The 17,422-nt window shown below is 52.1% G+C and overlaps 1 long non-coding RNA gene across 1 annotated transcript; it reads right to left on the reverse strand.

Annotated features, from left to right (window-relative positions):
• Nucleotides 1–92: 92 nt before the first annotated feature.
• LOC144489931 (uncharacterized) lies at nucleotides 93–17,145 on the reverse strand (the record flags this gene model as incomplete). Its single annotated transcript, XR_013497108.1, has 3 exons — nucleotides 93–229; nucleotides 9,350–9,408; nucleotides 17,047–17,145. It is a non-coding gene; the product is annotated as an uncharacterized LOC144489931 (long non-coding RNA).
• Between the last annotated feature and the right edge of the window lie 277 nt (nucleotides 17,146–17,422).

Consider the following 17,422-nt stretch of genomic DNA (forward strand, 5'->3'; position numbering starts at 1 on the left):
CTGGGCAGCACAGGCCTGGGGGGCTTCAGCCAGTCTCCCTCCATCAGTGACACCCTCTCAGTAACTCCACAACAACATGCAGCTCTCTATACCTGTTCCTGTGTCCTGAATCCTGCGGCTTGGTCATTTGCTTATACTGTGAGTGGTACTGAATGGATTCCTCTATGGCTTTGTCAAGCAGCTCACTTAGCTGGCCTTTGAACTGCTCCAACAATTCTATTTTCATATCCTGGGTCAGAGACAAAAACAGTGTTTACAGCAACATGAAGTCAACCTCATTGGCCAAATGCAGCCTCTCAGGCTGTGGCCAACCAACAGCCAACAATCTGTGGCCTAGTCAAAGGCAGCAGCTAAGTCACAATCAGTGGGCCAGTCACAGACAAGAGACCTAGTCAGAGTAGCAACCTAGTCAGGGTAGCAACCTAGTCAGGGTAGCAACCTAGTCGAGGTAGTGGCCTAGTCCGGGTAGCGACCTAGTTCAGGTAGCGGCCTAGTCTGGGTAGAGGGCCTAGTCAGGGTAGCGGCCTAGGCAGGGTAGCAGCCTAGTCGGGACAGTGGCCTAGTCGGGACAGCGGCCTAGTCAGGGTAGCGGCCTAGGCAGGGTAGCAGCCTAGTCGGGACAGCGGCCTAGTCAGGGTAGCGGCCTAGTCGGGACAGCGGCCTAGTTAGCGTAGCAGCCTAGACAGGTTAGCGGCCTAGTCGGGACAGCGGCCTAGTCTGGGTAGCGGCCTAGTCGGGACAGCGGCCTAGTCGGGACAGCGGCCTAGTCGGGACAGCGGCCTAGTCGGAACAGCGGCCTAGTCGGAACAGCGGCCTAGTCGGAACAGCGGCCTAGTCGGAACAGCGGCCTAGTCAGGGTAGTGGCTAGTCAGGGTAGCGGCCTAGTCTGGGTAGTGGCTAGTCAGGGTAGTGGCCTAGTCAGGGTAGTGGCTAGTCAGGGTAGCAGCCTAGTCAGGACGGCATCCTAGTCAGGACAGGGCCTAGTCAGGACGGGGGCTGAGTCGGGACAGGGATTCAGCTGGGGCAGGGGTTCAGCGGGACAGGGGTTCAGCCGGGACAGGGGTTCAGCCGGGACAGGGGTTCAGCCGGGACAGGGGTTCAGCCGGGACAGGGGTTCAGCCGGGACAGGGGTTCAGCCGGGACAGGGGTTCAGCCGGGACAGGGGTTCAGCCGGGACAGGGGTTCAGCCGGGACAGGGGTTCAGCCGGGACAGGGGTTCAGCCGGGACAGGGGTTCAGCCGGGACAGGGGTTCAGCCGGGACAGGGGTTCAGCGGGTCAGAGGTCAGGTCACAGGCAATGGTCTTCATATTTCTGAATTCTAGTTGGATGCAGTGGCCCGTACAGGCAGTCAGCAGCCGAGTCACTGACAGTGAGCTAGTCACAGGCAGTGAGCGGCCAGGTCAAAGGCGCACATTTACTCACATAGTGGCCTTGGTCCATTCAGTGATCGAGTCAAAGTCAGTGGCCAAGTCACAGGCAGCAGCCGAGTCTTAGTCAACAGCCTAGTCATAAAAAGCAGCTACAGGCAGACAGGGGCCTAGTTACAAGCAGCAGCCTAGCCACAGGTGGCCTAGGTAGGCACACCAGATTTTCAAAAATCAAGAGCAGGACACATTGATTTGATTTGGTTTATTATTGTCACATGTATTAGTATACAGTGAAAAGTATTGTTTCTTGCGCGCTATACAGACAAAGCATAGCGTTCATAGAGTACATAGCGGAGAAGGAAATGAGAGGGTGCAGAATATACTGTTACAGTTATAGCTAGGATGTAGAGAAAGATCAACTTAATATTTGATTTGATTTATTATTGTCACATGTATTAACATACAGTGAAAAGTATTGTTTCTTGTGCACTATACAGGCAAAGCATACCGTTCATAGAGAAGGAAAGGAGAGTGCAGAATGTAGTGTTACAGTCATAGCTAGGGTGTAGAGAAAGATCAACTTAGCACGAGGTAGGTCCATTCAAAAGTCTGACAGCAGCAGGGAAGAAACTGTTCTTGAGTCGATTAGTACGTGACCTCAGACTTTTGTGTCTTTTTCCCGATGGAAGAAGGTGGAAGAGAGAATGTCCGGGGTGCGTGGGGTCCTTAATTATGCTGGCTGCTTTGCTGAGGCAGCCAGAAGTGTAGACAGTCAGTGGATGGGAGGCTGGTTTGCGTGATGGATTGGGCTACATTCACGACCTGTTGTAGTTCCTTGCGGTCTTGGGCAGAGCAGGAGCCCATACCAAGCTGTGTTACAACCAGAAAGAGTGCTTTCTATGGTGCATCTGTAAAAGTTGGTGAGAGTTGCAGCTGACATGCCAAATTTCCTTAGACTTCTGAGAAAGTAGAGGCGTTGGTGGGCTTTCTTAACAATAGTGTCGGCATGGGGGGACCAGGACAGGTTGTTGGTGATCTGGACACCTAGAAACTTGAAGCTCTCGACCCTTTCTACTTCGTCCCCATTGATGTAGACAGGGGCATGTTCTCCTTTACGCTTCCTGAAGTCGGTGACAATCTCCTTCGTTTTGTTGACATTGAGGGAGAGATTACTGTCGCCGCACCAGTTCACCAGATTCTCTATCTCATTCCTGTACTCTGTCTCGTCATTGTTTGAGATCCGACCCACTACGGTGGTGTCGTCAGCAAACTTGAAAATTGAGTTGGAGGGGAATTTGGCCGCACTGTCATAGGTGTATAAGGAGTATAGTAGGGAGCTGAGAACACAGCCTTGTGGGGCACCGGTGTTGAGGATGATCGTGGAGGAGGTGTTGTTGCCTAACTTTACTGATTGTGGTCTGAGTTAGGAAGTTCAGGATCCAGTCACAGAGGGAGGAACCTTCCTTGACCCCTTGCTGTTAATTTTGAGTTTCATATTAAATGGATATGACAGTCTGCGTGTTTGTACCCACTCCAGTGTCGTACTGAGCCATGTCCCAGCCCCCTCACTGAGCACTTTACCTGGAGCTGCGAACTGTCCTGTTTCAGTGAGCTTACGGTGTTAGCAGACGCTATCAACACCGAATCCCAGAGAGTGGTCCGAATGGATCTCGCAATGCTCCTGGAACACGATCCCAGCTGGAGAAGGGGGGAATCCTCCCTGCGATCACCTACCAATCATCCCAGAACTTGCCCCCCACCCCCCAGCCCTGCTGCATCTGCCTGTTTTACATTCTGCTTGTATTTGTCACTGCCTTCTTCCTCCGACAGAGTTCGAAGGTTGTCCAAAAAGGGAAAAGATGAAAAGTTATGAGGAAATTGTCAAGCCAGCGGGACACGAATGAAAATCCAGGACTGGCCTGGCAAAACCCGGATGTCTGGTCACTCTTGGCCTAGCCATGAGCAGCAGCAGGTGAGATACAGGCAGCAGGTGAGATATAGGCAGCCTAGTCACAAGCAGTGGCTCAATCACGGTCAGCCTAGATACGGGCACTGGCTTAGTAACAGGCAACGGCCTAGTCACAGGCAGCTGCGTTACAGGCAGCGGCCTAGTCACAGGCAGCTGAGTTACAGGCAGCGGCCTAGACACAGGCAGTCTAGTTACAGTCAGTGGCCTAGTCACAGGCAGCCTTGTTACAGGCAATGGCCTAGTTACAGGCAGTTGCTTAGTAACAGGCAATGGCCTAGTCACAGGCAGCCTAATCACAGGCAGTGGCTCAGTCACGGGCAGTTGAGTCACGGGCAGTAGCCTAGTAACAGGCAATGGCCTAGTCACAGGCAGCTTAGTCACTGGCAGTGGCCGAGTCACAGGCAGTGGACTAGTCACAGGCAGTCTAGTTACAGACAGTGGCCTTGTCACAGGCAGCATAGTCAGAGGCAGCCTCGTCAGAGGCAGTGGCCGGGTCAGAGGTAGTGGCCGGGTCAGAGGCAGCCTAGTTACAGGCAATGGCCTAGTTACAGGCAGCCTAGTCACAGGCAGCCTAGTCACAGACAGCCTAGTCACAGGCAGTGGCTTCACTCTCTGGGTCCAACAATAGAACGCCCTCCCTGGTGTTGTGAGACTTCTGACTGTGCCGACCCCAGTCCAACACCGACCTCTCCACATCACCTTCCCGAACAGCACTGTGGGTGTACCTACACCACATGGACTGACTGATGTCCAATAACAATCCTGGAACTCCCTCCCTAACAGCACTGTGGGTGTACCTACACCACATGGACTGACTGATGTCCAATAACAATCCTGGAACTCCCTCCCTAACAGCACTGTGGGTGTACCTACACCACATGGACTGACTGATGTCCAATAACAATCCTGGAACCCCCTCCCTAACAGCACTGTGGGTGTACCTACACCACGGGGACTGACTGATGTCCAATAACAATCCTGGAACTCCCTCCCTAACAGCACTGTGGGTGTACCTACACCACGGGGACTGACTGATGTCCAATAACAATCCTGGAACTCCCTCCCTAACAGCACTGTGGGTGTACCTACATCACATGGACTGACTGATGTCCAATAACTACCCTGGAACTCCCTCCCTAACAGCACTGTGGGTGTACCTACACCACATGGACTGGCTGATGTCCAATAACTACCCTGGAACTCCCTCCCTAACAGCACTGTGGGTGTACCTACACCACATGGACTGGCTGATGTCCAATAACTACCCTGGAACTCCCTCCCTTACAGCACTGTGGGTGTACCTGCACCTCATGGACTGCGAGCGGGTAACTAGAACATTGGCCTTTACGACTGGTGGCTGCCTGGTGACCTATTCCACGACATGACGCTAGAATGACAATCAGCCAAGATTACAGGTATCTCCAGGATATACAACACTCTTTGAAGTAATGTTCTTGCCACATCCTGAAAGCCACACTCAGCGCCATGCGCCACAACATGAAGGCAGTCGACATCTCTCTCCAGCAGCACTGTGTTACTCTCTCTCAAAGCTGTCCCTGTCCCCAGTTTCATTTCATCCTCCGTATCGTTCGATGCCTTAACAAGAAACTTTTTCTGTTTCTTGCAGATGTTAAGGAACGCAAGCTTCAAGAACTCATCAACACCACAGCCCATCCTAGGCGTTCCACCAGGCCCAATCCCTTGAAACCTATCTCTTCTGGCTCCAATCCTTGCCGTGTCTTCACCATACCCTCCGACCGTCCCCTCTCTGAGGCAGAGCGTGCTGTTCTCAGCAAAGGATTCAGCTTCCTTCCCTTATGTACCCACCTCAATGAATTCCAGGCGCAACATGATGTTGAACTTGTCTTTCGTCGCCATCGTCTCCGTGTCCACTTCTTTGGGCAAGAGTCCACCCCTTGTTCCACAGCTCCAACATTCTGCCTCCAATTGGACACCACTGCTCCCTGCCCTGCCCAGGACAATTACCTACCTCGATCTTTTCATTGGGAACTGTTGACAGGACATTGGCCGTCTTAATTTTTCTGTCCCCTCACCCATTCCAACCTCTCTCCTTCCGAACTTTCCGCCCTTCGCTCCCTCAGGTCCAACCCTGACTTTGTCACCAAACCTGCCGACAAAGGGGGCGCTGTTGTCGTCTGGCGGACTGACCTCTACCTCGCAGAGGCTGAGCGCCAACCCTCAGATACTTCCTCCTACCTCCCCCTGGAGCATGACCATACCACTGAACATCAAGCCATTATCTCCAACACCGTCACGACGTCATTTCCTCCGAAAGCCTAACCCCCGCTCCCCCCCCCCCCCCCCCTCCCCAGCTTCCAACCTCATAGTCTCCCAACCTTGGACAGCCTGCTTCTACCTACTTCCCAAAATTTACAAAAAGGACTGTCCTGGTAGGCCCATTGTGTCAGCATACTCCTACCCCACCTATTTCCTCTTATCTTGACTCCATCCTCACTCCTCTGGTCCATTCCCTCCCCACCTACATCCGGGATTCCTCTGATGGCCTGCGTCATATTGACAGCTTCCAGTTCGCAGGCCCTAACCGCCTCCTATTCACCATGGATGTGCAATCTCTCTACACCTCCATCCCACACCACACAGCCTGAGAGCTCTTTGCTTCCTTCTTGAAAAGAGGCCTGAACAATTCCCATCCACCACCACTCTCCTCCGCCTGGCTGAACTCATTCTGTCAACAACTTCTCCTTTAACTCATTCCACTTTCTCCAAACCAAAAGAGTAGCATTGGGTACCCACATGCATCTTAGATACACTTGTCTTTTTATGGGGTATGTGGAACATTCCTTGTTCCAGGCCTACCCAGGTCTCCTCCCACAATTCCTTCCCCGGTACATCGATGACTATTTTGGTGCCGCTTCATGCTCTCGTCCAGACCTGGAAAAATTCATCAACTTTGCTTCCAGTTTCCACCCCTCCATCGCCTTCACCTGGTCCATCTCAGACACTTCCCTTCCCTTCCTTGACCTTTCTGTCTCCATTTCTGGCAATAGACTATCTACCAATATCCACTACAAGCTCACTGATCCCCACAGCTATCTGGATAACAGCTCTTCACACCCCACATCCTATAAGGACTCCATCCCTTTCTCTCAGCTCCTTCGCCTCCGTTGCATTTGTTCTGATGATGCCACTTTCCAAAGTGGTGCTTCTAATATGTGCTCCTTCTTCCTCAACCGTGGTTTCCCATCAACAGTTGTTGACAGGGCCCTCAACAGCGTGCGGTCCATCTCCCTCGCCACGACCCTCACCCACTCCCCTCCCTCCCAGAACAAGGATAGAGTCCCCCTTGTTCTCACATTTAACCCCACCAGCCTCCTCATGCAAAGCATAATCCTCCGCCATTTTCGCCAACTCCAGCATGATCCACCACCAAACACATCTTCCCTTCACTCTCTCTGTCACCATTCTGCAGAGACCGTTCCCTCCGGGATAACCTAGTCCACTCCTCCACGATACCCAACACCTCTCCCGTCACTCATGGCACCTTCCCATGCAATTGCACAAGGTGTAACACCTGTCCCTTTACCTCTTCTATGTTCACCATTCAAGATCCAAAACACTCATTCCAGGTTAAGCAGCGTTTCACTTGTACCTCTTTCAATTTGGTCTATTGCATTCGCTGCTGCCAGTTTGGTCTCCTCTATATCGGAGAGACCAAGCGTAGACTGGGTGATCGCAGTGCTGAGCACCTTCGGTCTGTGCACAATCAGGACCCTGACCTTCCGGTAGCTTTCCATTTTAACACACGACCCTGCTCCCATGCCCACATGTCTGTCCTTGGCCTGCTGCAATGTTCCAGTGAAGCTCAACGCAAACTGGAGGAACAGCACCTCATCTTCTGACTGGGTATTTACAGCCTTCGGGTCTCAACATCGAATTCAACAACTTCAGATGATTAGCTGTACCCCAGCTAACCTACACATCTTTGAACACTAAGGGTCAATTTGGTATCACGAGCTTTCGGAGTGCTGAGTGCACTCACCTGATGAAGGAGCAGTGCTCCGAAAGCTCGTGATTCCAAATAAACCTGTTGGACCTTAACCTGGTGTTGTGAGACTTCTTACTGTGCCCACCCCAGTCCAATACTGGCATATTCACCTTTTAGCTTTGACGAAGGGTCGTCTGGACTCGAAACGTCAGCTCTTCTCTCTCCTTACAGATGCTGCCAGACCTGCTGAGATTTTCCAGCGTTTTCTCTCTTGGTTTAAGCTGCATGCTGCCTGGATGTTTGTGTGTGGGGTGGGGTGGGGCTGGGGTACCGGGGGTAGGGTGGGAAGGCTGGAGCTGGGAGGCAGGCCAAAGGGGGAGAGGGAGGCAGCACGAGGGCCTTTTAAATTTGAGCCCATGAGGTAAGGGAGGGACCGATCAGCTGCTGGCCAGGCCGCCATGGCATCCACTGCACTGAGCATGCGCGCTCCCGCTCCCCCCCCTCCCCCACCCCACCCAAAGCGCCACTTCTCCCGCCACAAAACATCGGCTTCGGAGCTCAGGAGTCCGCTCACACAGAGGGAAGGGAAACTTCGAGAATCCAAAGGCCAGCAATTATTCACTGTCAACTCTCTCTTTCAAATGCTTTTTGAGGTTCCTTCAAGTTTCCAGGATGAGGGAAGCCTCTAGTTTCCATGGTAACTATCACGGCGACACTGCTTTGATCTGCTTGTTGCTCCATCCTGCAATAAGGTGAGGGAGTGCCAGTCCCGTATGAGCCGCAAAGGGGCTGTGTGTAAGTTTGGATCAGTTCCTGCCTGGAGACAGGGGCTGCCATCCAACCCACACAGCGACTGAACACACTGGCAACTCTCACTGTGGAAAGTACAGCTGACCTGATCCAGCTCTGTCAGTGATGGCTGGCTCGGAGAGTCGATCTGAATAGTTTGGTCAAAGTTGAGACACCATCCAAAGCAATACGTGGATTGGCCATGCTAAAGTACCCCTTAGTGTCCAAAGATGTGTAGGTTCGGTGGATTGACCATGCTAAATTGTCCCTTAGAGTGCAAACATGTTTGGACTAGTGGGTTAAATATATATGATCACTGGGAAGGGGCAAGGGATGGGCCTGGGTAAGATGCTGTCAGTTGTTGACTGGCTGAAATGGAGCAGCAGAAGGTACGGAAAGCTGCCCAGTAATCATCGTTAATCCTTACTTGCATTCCAGAAGTGATGGTGTGTTCTGAGTGCTGATTAGCACATTATCTCTCTTTATGACTGAATTCCATTTTGCCTTGATGCGGCCTTGACCCACAGTGCATCAGCAAAGCACATCCCAGTTTAAACCTTCACCTCCCAAAGATTCAGGGAGCTGCACTGGGAGTGATGAAAAGTTAAGTTTAAGTAAGTTAAGTTGATTTATTAGTGTGACAAGTAGGTTTACATTAAGACTGCAATGAAGTTACTGTGAAAATCCCCTAGTCGCCACACTCTGGTGCCTGCTCGGGTTACACTGAGGGAGAATTTAGCGTGGCCAATGGACCTAACCAGCGCGTCTTTCAGACTGTGGGAGGAAACCAAGGCACCCGGAGGAAACCCACACAGACACGGGGAGAATGTGCAAACTCCACACAGACAGTGACCTGAGCCAGGAATTGAACCCAGGTCCCTGGCGCTGTGAGGCAGCAGTGCTAACCACCGTGCCACCCCATTTGAACCTTGGCGAACCTGGGATCACAGACTAAAAGCCGCAACCGAAAGAAGGGCAAAAGGTGGTGACTAGAATGTTCAGGCAATTTCACAACATGTGAAGCTGGGCTGGCAGCAAAAATGTACAGGAAATGTACTCCGAAAGATGTGCTGGTTCGGTGCTTTGGGTGCCGGAGTGTGGCGACGAGGGGATTTTCACAGTAACTTCATTGCAGTGTTACTGCAAGTGTGTGCCCGCTCAGTGTATTGTATTAGGAGGTCTTCGATCTTTTTCAGCTAGCTGTGTGGAAAGTCCGCACCAATAGTCCAGTGATTAAAACCAGTCACCCCTCCTACCTCAGCGTTCTTCTTCCAGCTGGTTAGATGGTCAAATTCATTGTCATAGTCTGCTGAACCTTTAAGAAAAGAGACGGAATGGTCACCTTCCGGCCAGTTGTCGTGCCCTGGTGAATTTATACCAGAATGTTCCCTTTTAATTTTCAACTTCAGACGCAGCCCTTTCCTCGTGAAACTCTGAGCTCCCATTCAGCGGGAAGTCTCCCTCTGCTGGGTCTAAGGGTTCTGGCCGGTGGTCAGGTTTTCACGCAGGGCCTGACCCTTTTCACTAAGTGGAGCTGAGTTCCCTGACATTGTTCCCCCCAATTACCGAGTAAATAACAGCGGTGAGGTAAGAATGCTGACAATGCATCCCAGTAACTCCAGCCTCCCCTGTGCCACCGTCTGAGTACTCTTTTCAATATCTGACTGACGGGGATGGAGCCCTTACTAAACTCCGACACCGAGGGGCAATTTAATCTGAGCTGAAATCAGCTGATGCCCCTGAACATAGAGGCTTGAGGTACACCAGGTCCCAGTCTTATTGTCACCCAGTGAGGAGGGGGCAATAGAGTTCAGAGGTGAATAGGATTGGGGGGTGGCTGGGCTGAGGGGTAATTAGGATTGGGGGGTGGCTGGGCTGAGGGGTAATTAGGATTGGGGGGGTGGCTGGGTTGAGGGGTAATTAGAATTGGGAGAGTGGTTGGGTTGAGGGGTAATTAGAATTGGGGGAGTGACTGGGTTGAGGGGTAATTAGGATTGGGGGGGTGGCTGGGTTGAGGGGTAATTAGGATCGGGGGTGGAGGGGGTTGAGGGGTAATTAGGATTGGGGGTGGCTGGGATGAGGGGAAATTAGGATTGGGGGTGGCTGGGCTGAGGGGTAATTAGGATTGGGGGGGTGGCTGGGCTGAGGGGTAATTAGGATTGGGGGTGGCTGGGATGAGGGGTAATTAGGATTGGGGGTTGGCTGGGTTGAGGGGTAATTAGGATTGGGGGGGTGGCTGGGCTGAGGGGTAATTAGGATTGGGGGGGTGGCTGGTCTGAGGGGTAATTAGGATTGGGGTGGCTGGGCTGAGGGGTAATTAGGATTGGGGTGGCTGGGCTGAGGGGTAATTAGGATTGGGGTGGCTGGGTTGAGGGGTAATTAGGATTGGGGGTGGCTGGGCTGAGGGGTAATTAGGATTGGGGGGGTGGCTGGGCTGAGGGGTAATTAGGATTGGGGGGGTGGCTAGGCTGAGGGGTAATTAGGATTGGGGGTGGCTGGGATGAGGGGCGATTAGGATTGGGGGTTGGCTGGGTTGAGGGGTAATTAGGATTGGGGGTGGCTGGGTTGAGGGGTAATTAGGATTGGGGGTTGGCTGGGTTGAGGGGTAATTAGGATTGGGGGGGTGGCTGGGCTGAGGGGTAATTAGGATGGGGGGGTGGCTGGGCTGAGGGGTAATTAGGATTGGGGGGGTGGCTGGGCTGAGGGGTAATTAGGATTGGGGGGGTTTAGAATTGTTTAGAAAGCCACAGCACAAACAGGCCCTTCGGCCCACAAGTTGCGCCGATCACATCCCCACCTCTAGGCCTATCTATAGCCCTCAATCCCATTAAATCCCATGTACTCATCCAGAAGTCTCTTAAAAGACCCCAACGAGTTTGCCTCCACCACCACCGACGTCAGCCGATTCCACTCACCCACCACCCTCTGAGTGAAAAACTTACCCCTGACATCTCCTCTGTACCTACCCCCCAGCACCTTAAACCTGTGTCCTCTCGTAGCAACCATTTCAGCCCTTGGAAATAGCCTCTGAGAGTCTACCCTATCCAGACCTCTCAACATCTTGTAAACCTCTATCAGGTCACCTCTCATCCTTCGTCTCTCCAGGGAGAAGAGACCAAGCTCCCTCAACCTATCCTCATAAGGCATGCCCCCCAATCCAGGCAACATCCTTGTAAATCTCCTCTGCACCCTTTCAATGGCTTCAACATCTTTCCTGTAATGAGGTGACCAGAACTGCGCGCAGTACTCCAAGTGGGGTCTAACCAGGGTCCTATAAAGCTGCAGCATTATCTCCCGACTCCTAAACTCAATCCCTCGATTAATGAAGGCCAGTACGCCGTACGCCTTCTTGACCGCATCCTCCACCTGCGAGGCCGATTTAAGAGTCCTATGGACCCGGACCCCAAGGTCCTTCTGATCCTCTACACTGCTAAGAATGGTACCCTTCATATTATACTGCTGCTTCATCCCATTGGATCTGCCAAAATGGATCACTACACACTTATCCGGGTTGAAGTCCATCTGCCACTTCTCCGCCCAGTCTTGCATTCTATCTATGTCTCGCTGCAACTTCTGACATCCCTCCAAACTATCCACAACACCACCTACCTTGGTGTCGTCAGCAAACTTACCAACCCATCCCTCCACTTCCTCATCCAGGTCATTTATGAAAATGACAAACAGCAAGGGTCCCAGAACAGATCCCTGGGGCACTCCACTGGTCACTGACCTCCATGCAGAGAAAGACCCCTCCACAGCCACTCTCTGCCTTCTGCAGGCAAGCCAGTTCTGGATCCACAAGGCAACAGCCCCTTGGATCCCATGCCCTCTCACTTTCTCAAGAAGTCTTGCATGGGGGACCTTATCGAACGCCTTGCTGAAGTCCATATAGACCACATCCACCGCTCTTCCTTCGTCAATGTGTTTGGTCACATTTTCAAAGAACTCAACCAGGCTCGTAAGGCACGACCTGCCCTTGACAAAGCCGTGCTGACTACTTTTGATCATACTAAACTCCTCTAGATGATCATAAATCCTGTCTCTCAGGATCCTCTCCATCAACTTACCAACCACTGAGGTTAGACTCACCGGTCGGTAATTTCCCGGGCTGTCCCTGTTCCCTTTCTTGAATATAGGGACCACATCTGCAATCCTCCAATCCTCCGGAACCTCTCCCGTCTCCATCGACGATGCAAAGATCATCGCCAAAGGCTCCGCAATCTCCTCCCTCGCCTCCCACAGTAACCTGGGGTACATCCCATCCGGTCCCGGCGACTTACCAACCTTGATGCCATTCAATAGTTCCAACACATCCTCTTTCTTTATGTCCACATGCTCGATCCTTTCTGTCCACCGCAAACCAGCAGTACAACCACCCAGATCCCTTTCCACCGTGAATACCGAGGTAAAGTATTCATTAAGCAGCTCCGCCATTTCTAACGGTTCCGCACAAACTTTTCCCCCTTCACCTTTTAAGGGTCCTATGCCTTCACATCTCATCCTTTTACTCTTGACATATTTGTAGAAAGCCTTGGGATTCTCCTTAATCTTACCCGCCAAGGCCTTCTCATGACCCCTTCTCGCTCTCCTAATTAGGGTAATTAGGATTGGGGGGGTGGCTGGGCTGAGGGGTAATTAGGATGGGGGGGTGGCTGGGATGAGGGGCGATTAGGATTGGGGGTTGGCTGGGTTGAGGGGTAATTAGGATTGGGGGTGGCTGGGCTGAGGGGTAATTAGGATTGGGGGGGGTGGCTGGGCTGAGGGGTAATTAGGATTGGGGGTGGCTGGGCTGAGGGGTAATTAGGATTGGGGGGGTGGCTGGGCTGAGGGGTAATTAGGATTGGGGGTGGCTGGGTTGTGGGGTAATTAGGATTGGGGGTGGCTGGGCTGAGGGGTAATTAGGATTGGGGGGGTGGCTGGGCTGAGGGGTAATTAGGATTGGGGGGGTGGCTGGGCTGAGGGGTAATTAGGATTGGGGGGGTGGCTGGGCTGAGGGGTAATTAGGATTGGGGGGGTGGCTGGGTTGAGGGGTAATTAGGATTGGGGGGGTGGCTGGGTTGAGGGGTAATTAGGAGGGTAAATCCACATCTGGCATGTGGGAGTCTTTTAAGGAACAGTTGTTAGGGCTACAGGACAGGCATGTGCCTGTTAAAAAAGGAAGGGTAGGATTCGAGAACCGTGGATAACCAGGGAAATTGAGGGACTGGTCAAAAAGAAAAGAGAGGCGTATGTTAGGTCCAGGCAGCTAAAAACGGAGGGAGCTCTGGAGGAGTACAAAGAAAGTTTGAAAGAACTCAAACAGGGAATTAGAAGGGCAAAAAGGGGTCACGAAATGTCCTTGGCAGACAGGATTAAGGAGAATCCCAAGGCATTTTATTCATACATTAGGAACAAAAGGGTTGTCAGGGAAAAAATCGGACCTCTCAGGGACAAAAGTGGGGAATTATGCTTGGAGCCCAAAGAAGTAGGGGAGATCCTAAATGAATACTTTGCGTCGGTAAGAGAGGGATGTGTTGACTGGGAGTGTCTTGGACGGGAGTGTTGAACCGTTGGAGAAAATCTCCATTACAAGGGAGGAAGTGTTAGGTTTGTTAGAGAATATAAAGACTGACAAATCCCCAGGGCCTGATGGAATCTATCCAAGGCTGCTCAGGGAGACGAGAGATGAAATCGCTGGGCCTCTGACGCAAATCTTTGTCTCGTCACTGGACACAGGTGAGGTCCCAGAGGATTGGAGGATAGCTAATGTGGCCCCGTTATTTAAGAAGGGTAGGAAGGATAACCCGGGTAATTATAGGCCGGTGAGCTTGACGTCCGTGGTGGGGAAGTTGTTGGAGAAGATTCTTAGAGATAGGATGTATGCGCATTTAGAAAGAAATAAACTCATTAACGATAGTCAGCATGGTTTTGTGAGAGGGAGGTCATGCCTCACTAACCTGGTGGAGTTTTTTGAAGAAGTGACCAGAATGGTTGACGAGGGAAGGGCCGTGGATGTCGTCTATATGGACTTTAGTAAAGCGTTTGACAAAGTCCCTCATGGTAGGCTGGTGAAAAAGGTTGGATCTCATGGGATAAAGGGGGAGGTGGCTAGATGGGTGGAGAACTGGCTTGGTCACAGAAGACAGAGGGTGGTAGTGGAAGGGTCTTTTTCCGGCTGGAGGCCTGTGACTAGTGGTGTTCCGCAGGGCTCTGTATTGGGACCTCTGCTGTTTGTGATTTATATAAATGATCTGGAAGAAGGTGTAACTGGGGTGATCAGTAAGTTTGCGGACGGCACAAAATTGGCAGGACTTGCAGATAGTGAGGAGCATTGTCAGAAGCTACAGAAGGATATAGATAGGCTGGAAATTTGGGCAAAGAAATGGCAGATGGAGTTCAATCCTGATAAATGCGAAGTGATGCATTTTGGTAGAAATAATGTAGGGAGGAGCTATACGATAAATGGCAGAACCATAAAGGGTGTAGATACGCAGAGGGACCTGGGTGTGCAAGTCCACAGATCCTTGAAGGTGACGTCACAGGTGGAGAAGGTAGTGAATAAGGCATATAGCATGCTTGCCTTTATAGGACGGGGCATAGAGTATAAAAGTTGGGTTCTGATGTTGCAGATGTATAGAACGTTGGTTCGGCCGCATTTGGAATACTGCATCCAGTTCTGGTCGCCACACTACCAGAAGGACATGGAGGCTTTAGAGAGAGTGCAGAGGAGGTTTACCAGGATGTTGCCTGGTATGGAAGGGCTTAGTTATGAGGAGAGATTGGGTAAACGGGTTGTTCTCCCTGGAAAGACGGAGGATGAGGGGAGACTTAATAGAGGTGTATAAAATTATGAAAGGCATAGATAGGGTGAACGGTGGGGAGCTTTTCCCCGGGTCGGTGGTGACGTTCACGAGGGGTCATAGGTTCAAGGTGAAGGGGGGGGAGGTTTAACACAGATATCAGAAGGACATATTTTACACAGAGGGTGGTGGGGGCCTGGAATGCGCTGCCAGGCAAGGTGGTGGAGGCGGACACACTGGGAACGTTTAAGACTTATCTAGACAGCCATATAAACGGAGTGGGAATGGAGGAATACAAAAGAATGGTCTAGTTTGGACCAGGGAGCGGCACGGGCTTGGAGGGCCGACGGGCCTGTTCCTGTGCTGTATTGTTCTTTGTTCGAGGATTGGGAGGGCTGGGTTGAGGGGTAATTAGGATTGGGGGGGTGGTTGGGTTGAGGGGTAATTAGGATTGGGGGGGTGGCGGGGTTGAGGGGTAATTAGGATTGGGGGTGGCTGGGTTGAGGGGTAATTAGGATTGGGGGTGGCTGGGCTGAGGGGTAATTAGGATTGGGGGGGTGGCTGGGCTGAGGGGTAATTAGGATTGCGGGTGGCTGGGCTGAGGGGTAATTAGGATTGGGGGGGTGGCTGGGCTGAGGGGTAATTAGGATTGCGGGTGGCTGGGCTGAGGGGTAATTAGGATTGGGGGGTGGCTGGGCTGAGGGGTAATTAGGATTGGGGGGGTGGCTGGGTTGAGGGGTAATTAGGATTCGGGGTGGCTGGGTTGAGGGGTAATTAGGATTGGGGGGGTGGCTGGGTTGAGGGGTAATTAGGATTCGGGGTGGCTGGGTTGAGGGGTAATTAGGATTGAGGGTGGAGGGGTTTGAGGGGTAATTAGGATTGGGGGTGGCTGGGCTGAGGGGTAATTAGGATTGGGGTGGCTGGGTTGAGGGGTAATTAGGATTGGGGGTGGAGGGGATTGAGGGGTAATTAGGATTGGGGGTGGAGGGGATTGAGGGGTAATTAGGATTGGGGGTGGAGGGGATTGAGGGGTAATTAGGATTGGGGTGGAGGGGGTTGAGGGGTAATTAGGATTGGGGTGGCTGGGTTGTGGGTAATTAGAATTGGGGCTGGCTGGGTTCAGGGGTAATTAGGATTGGGGTGGAGGGGGTTGAGGGGTAATTAGGATTGGGGGTGGCTGGGTTGAGGGGTAATTAGGATTGGGGGTGGAGGGGATTGAGGGGTAATTAGGATTGGGGGTGGAGGGGGTTGAGGGGTAATTAGGATTGGGGGTGGCTGGGTTGAGGGGTAATTAGGATTGGGGGTGGAGGGGATTGAGGGGTAATTAGGATTGGGGGTGGAGGGGATTGAGGGGTAATTAGGATTGGGGTGGAGGGGATTGAGGGGTAATTAGGATTGGGGGTGGAGGGGGTTGAGGGGTAATTAGGATTGGGGTGGCTGGGTTGTGGGTAATTAGAATTGGGGCTGGCTGGGTTCAGGGGTAATTAGGATTGGGGGTGGAGGGGGTTGAGGGGTAATTAGGATTGGGGGTGGCTGGGTTGAGGGGTAATTAGGATTGGGGGTGGAGGGGATTGAGGGGTAATTAGGATTGGGGGTGGAGGGGATTGAGGGGTAATTAGGATTGGGGTGGAGGGGGTTCAGGGGTAATTAGGATTGGGGTGGCTGTGCTGAGGGGTAATTAGGATTGGGGTGGCTGGGTTGAGGGATAATTAGAATTGGGGCTGGCTGAGCTGAGGGGTAATTAGGATTGGGGGTGACTTGGAGGTGAATCTCCAGGTATCTGCTGCCTTTGTCCTTCTAGATAGAAGTGGTCATGGGTTTGGAAGGTGCTGCCTAAGGAACCTCGGTGAGTTGCTGCAGTGCATCTTGTAGATGGTACACACTGCTGCCACTGAGCGTCGGTGGTGGAGGGAGTGAATGTTTGAGATGTGGTGCCAATCAAGCGGGGCTGCTTTGTCCTGGATGGTGTTGAGCTTCTCGAGTGTTGTTGGAGCTGCACCATCCAGGCAAGTGGGGAGTATTCCAGCACACTCCTCATCTGCCATCCTTTTAGATGGTGGACAGGCTTTGGGGAGTCAGGAGGTGAGTTACTCACTGCAGTATTCCCAGCCTCTGACCTGCTCTTGGAGCTACTGTGAGTGTGGCGAGTCCCGTTCACTGTATTTTACTCTTACCGTTTGCTAGGCTGCTTTGTGTTGCATTTTCTTTTAATAGTTTCTTTCTTTCTCGCACTTCGGATTTTTCCAGGCAGTTGTCCATCCTCACTGGAAGTTCTGAAAACACAGAGAAAGAAAAGGTCATGTGTAAGCAGCAAACGCTGGGTGCAGACTGTGTTGTGTGAGCTGTGTATCTTGCATGGGTACAGCTACCCTGCACTATGTCTACTCTCGACGTTGTGTACAGTCAACTATAGGTTCTGTTCACTGAGTGCTGTATACATGGCATGTACCATGCGTGAGAGAGAGAGTGTGTGAGTGAGAAGACAGGTTTAGAGCAGGAATTGTGAATTGGGCCATTTCACTGCTGCTGCTTCAGTTTTGCCAGAGACAA

The sequence above is a fragment of the Mustelus asterias genome, unplaced genomic scaffold, assembly GCF_964213995.1.
Source record: "Mustelus asterias unplaced genomic scaffold, sMusAst1.hap1.1 HAP1_SCAFFOLD_2684, whole genome shotgun sequence".
Taxonomy (NCBI): domain Eukaryota; kingdom Metazoa; phylum Chordata; class Chondrichthyes; order Carcharhiniformes; family Triakidae; genus Mustelus; species Mustelus asterias.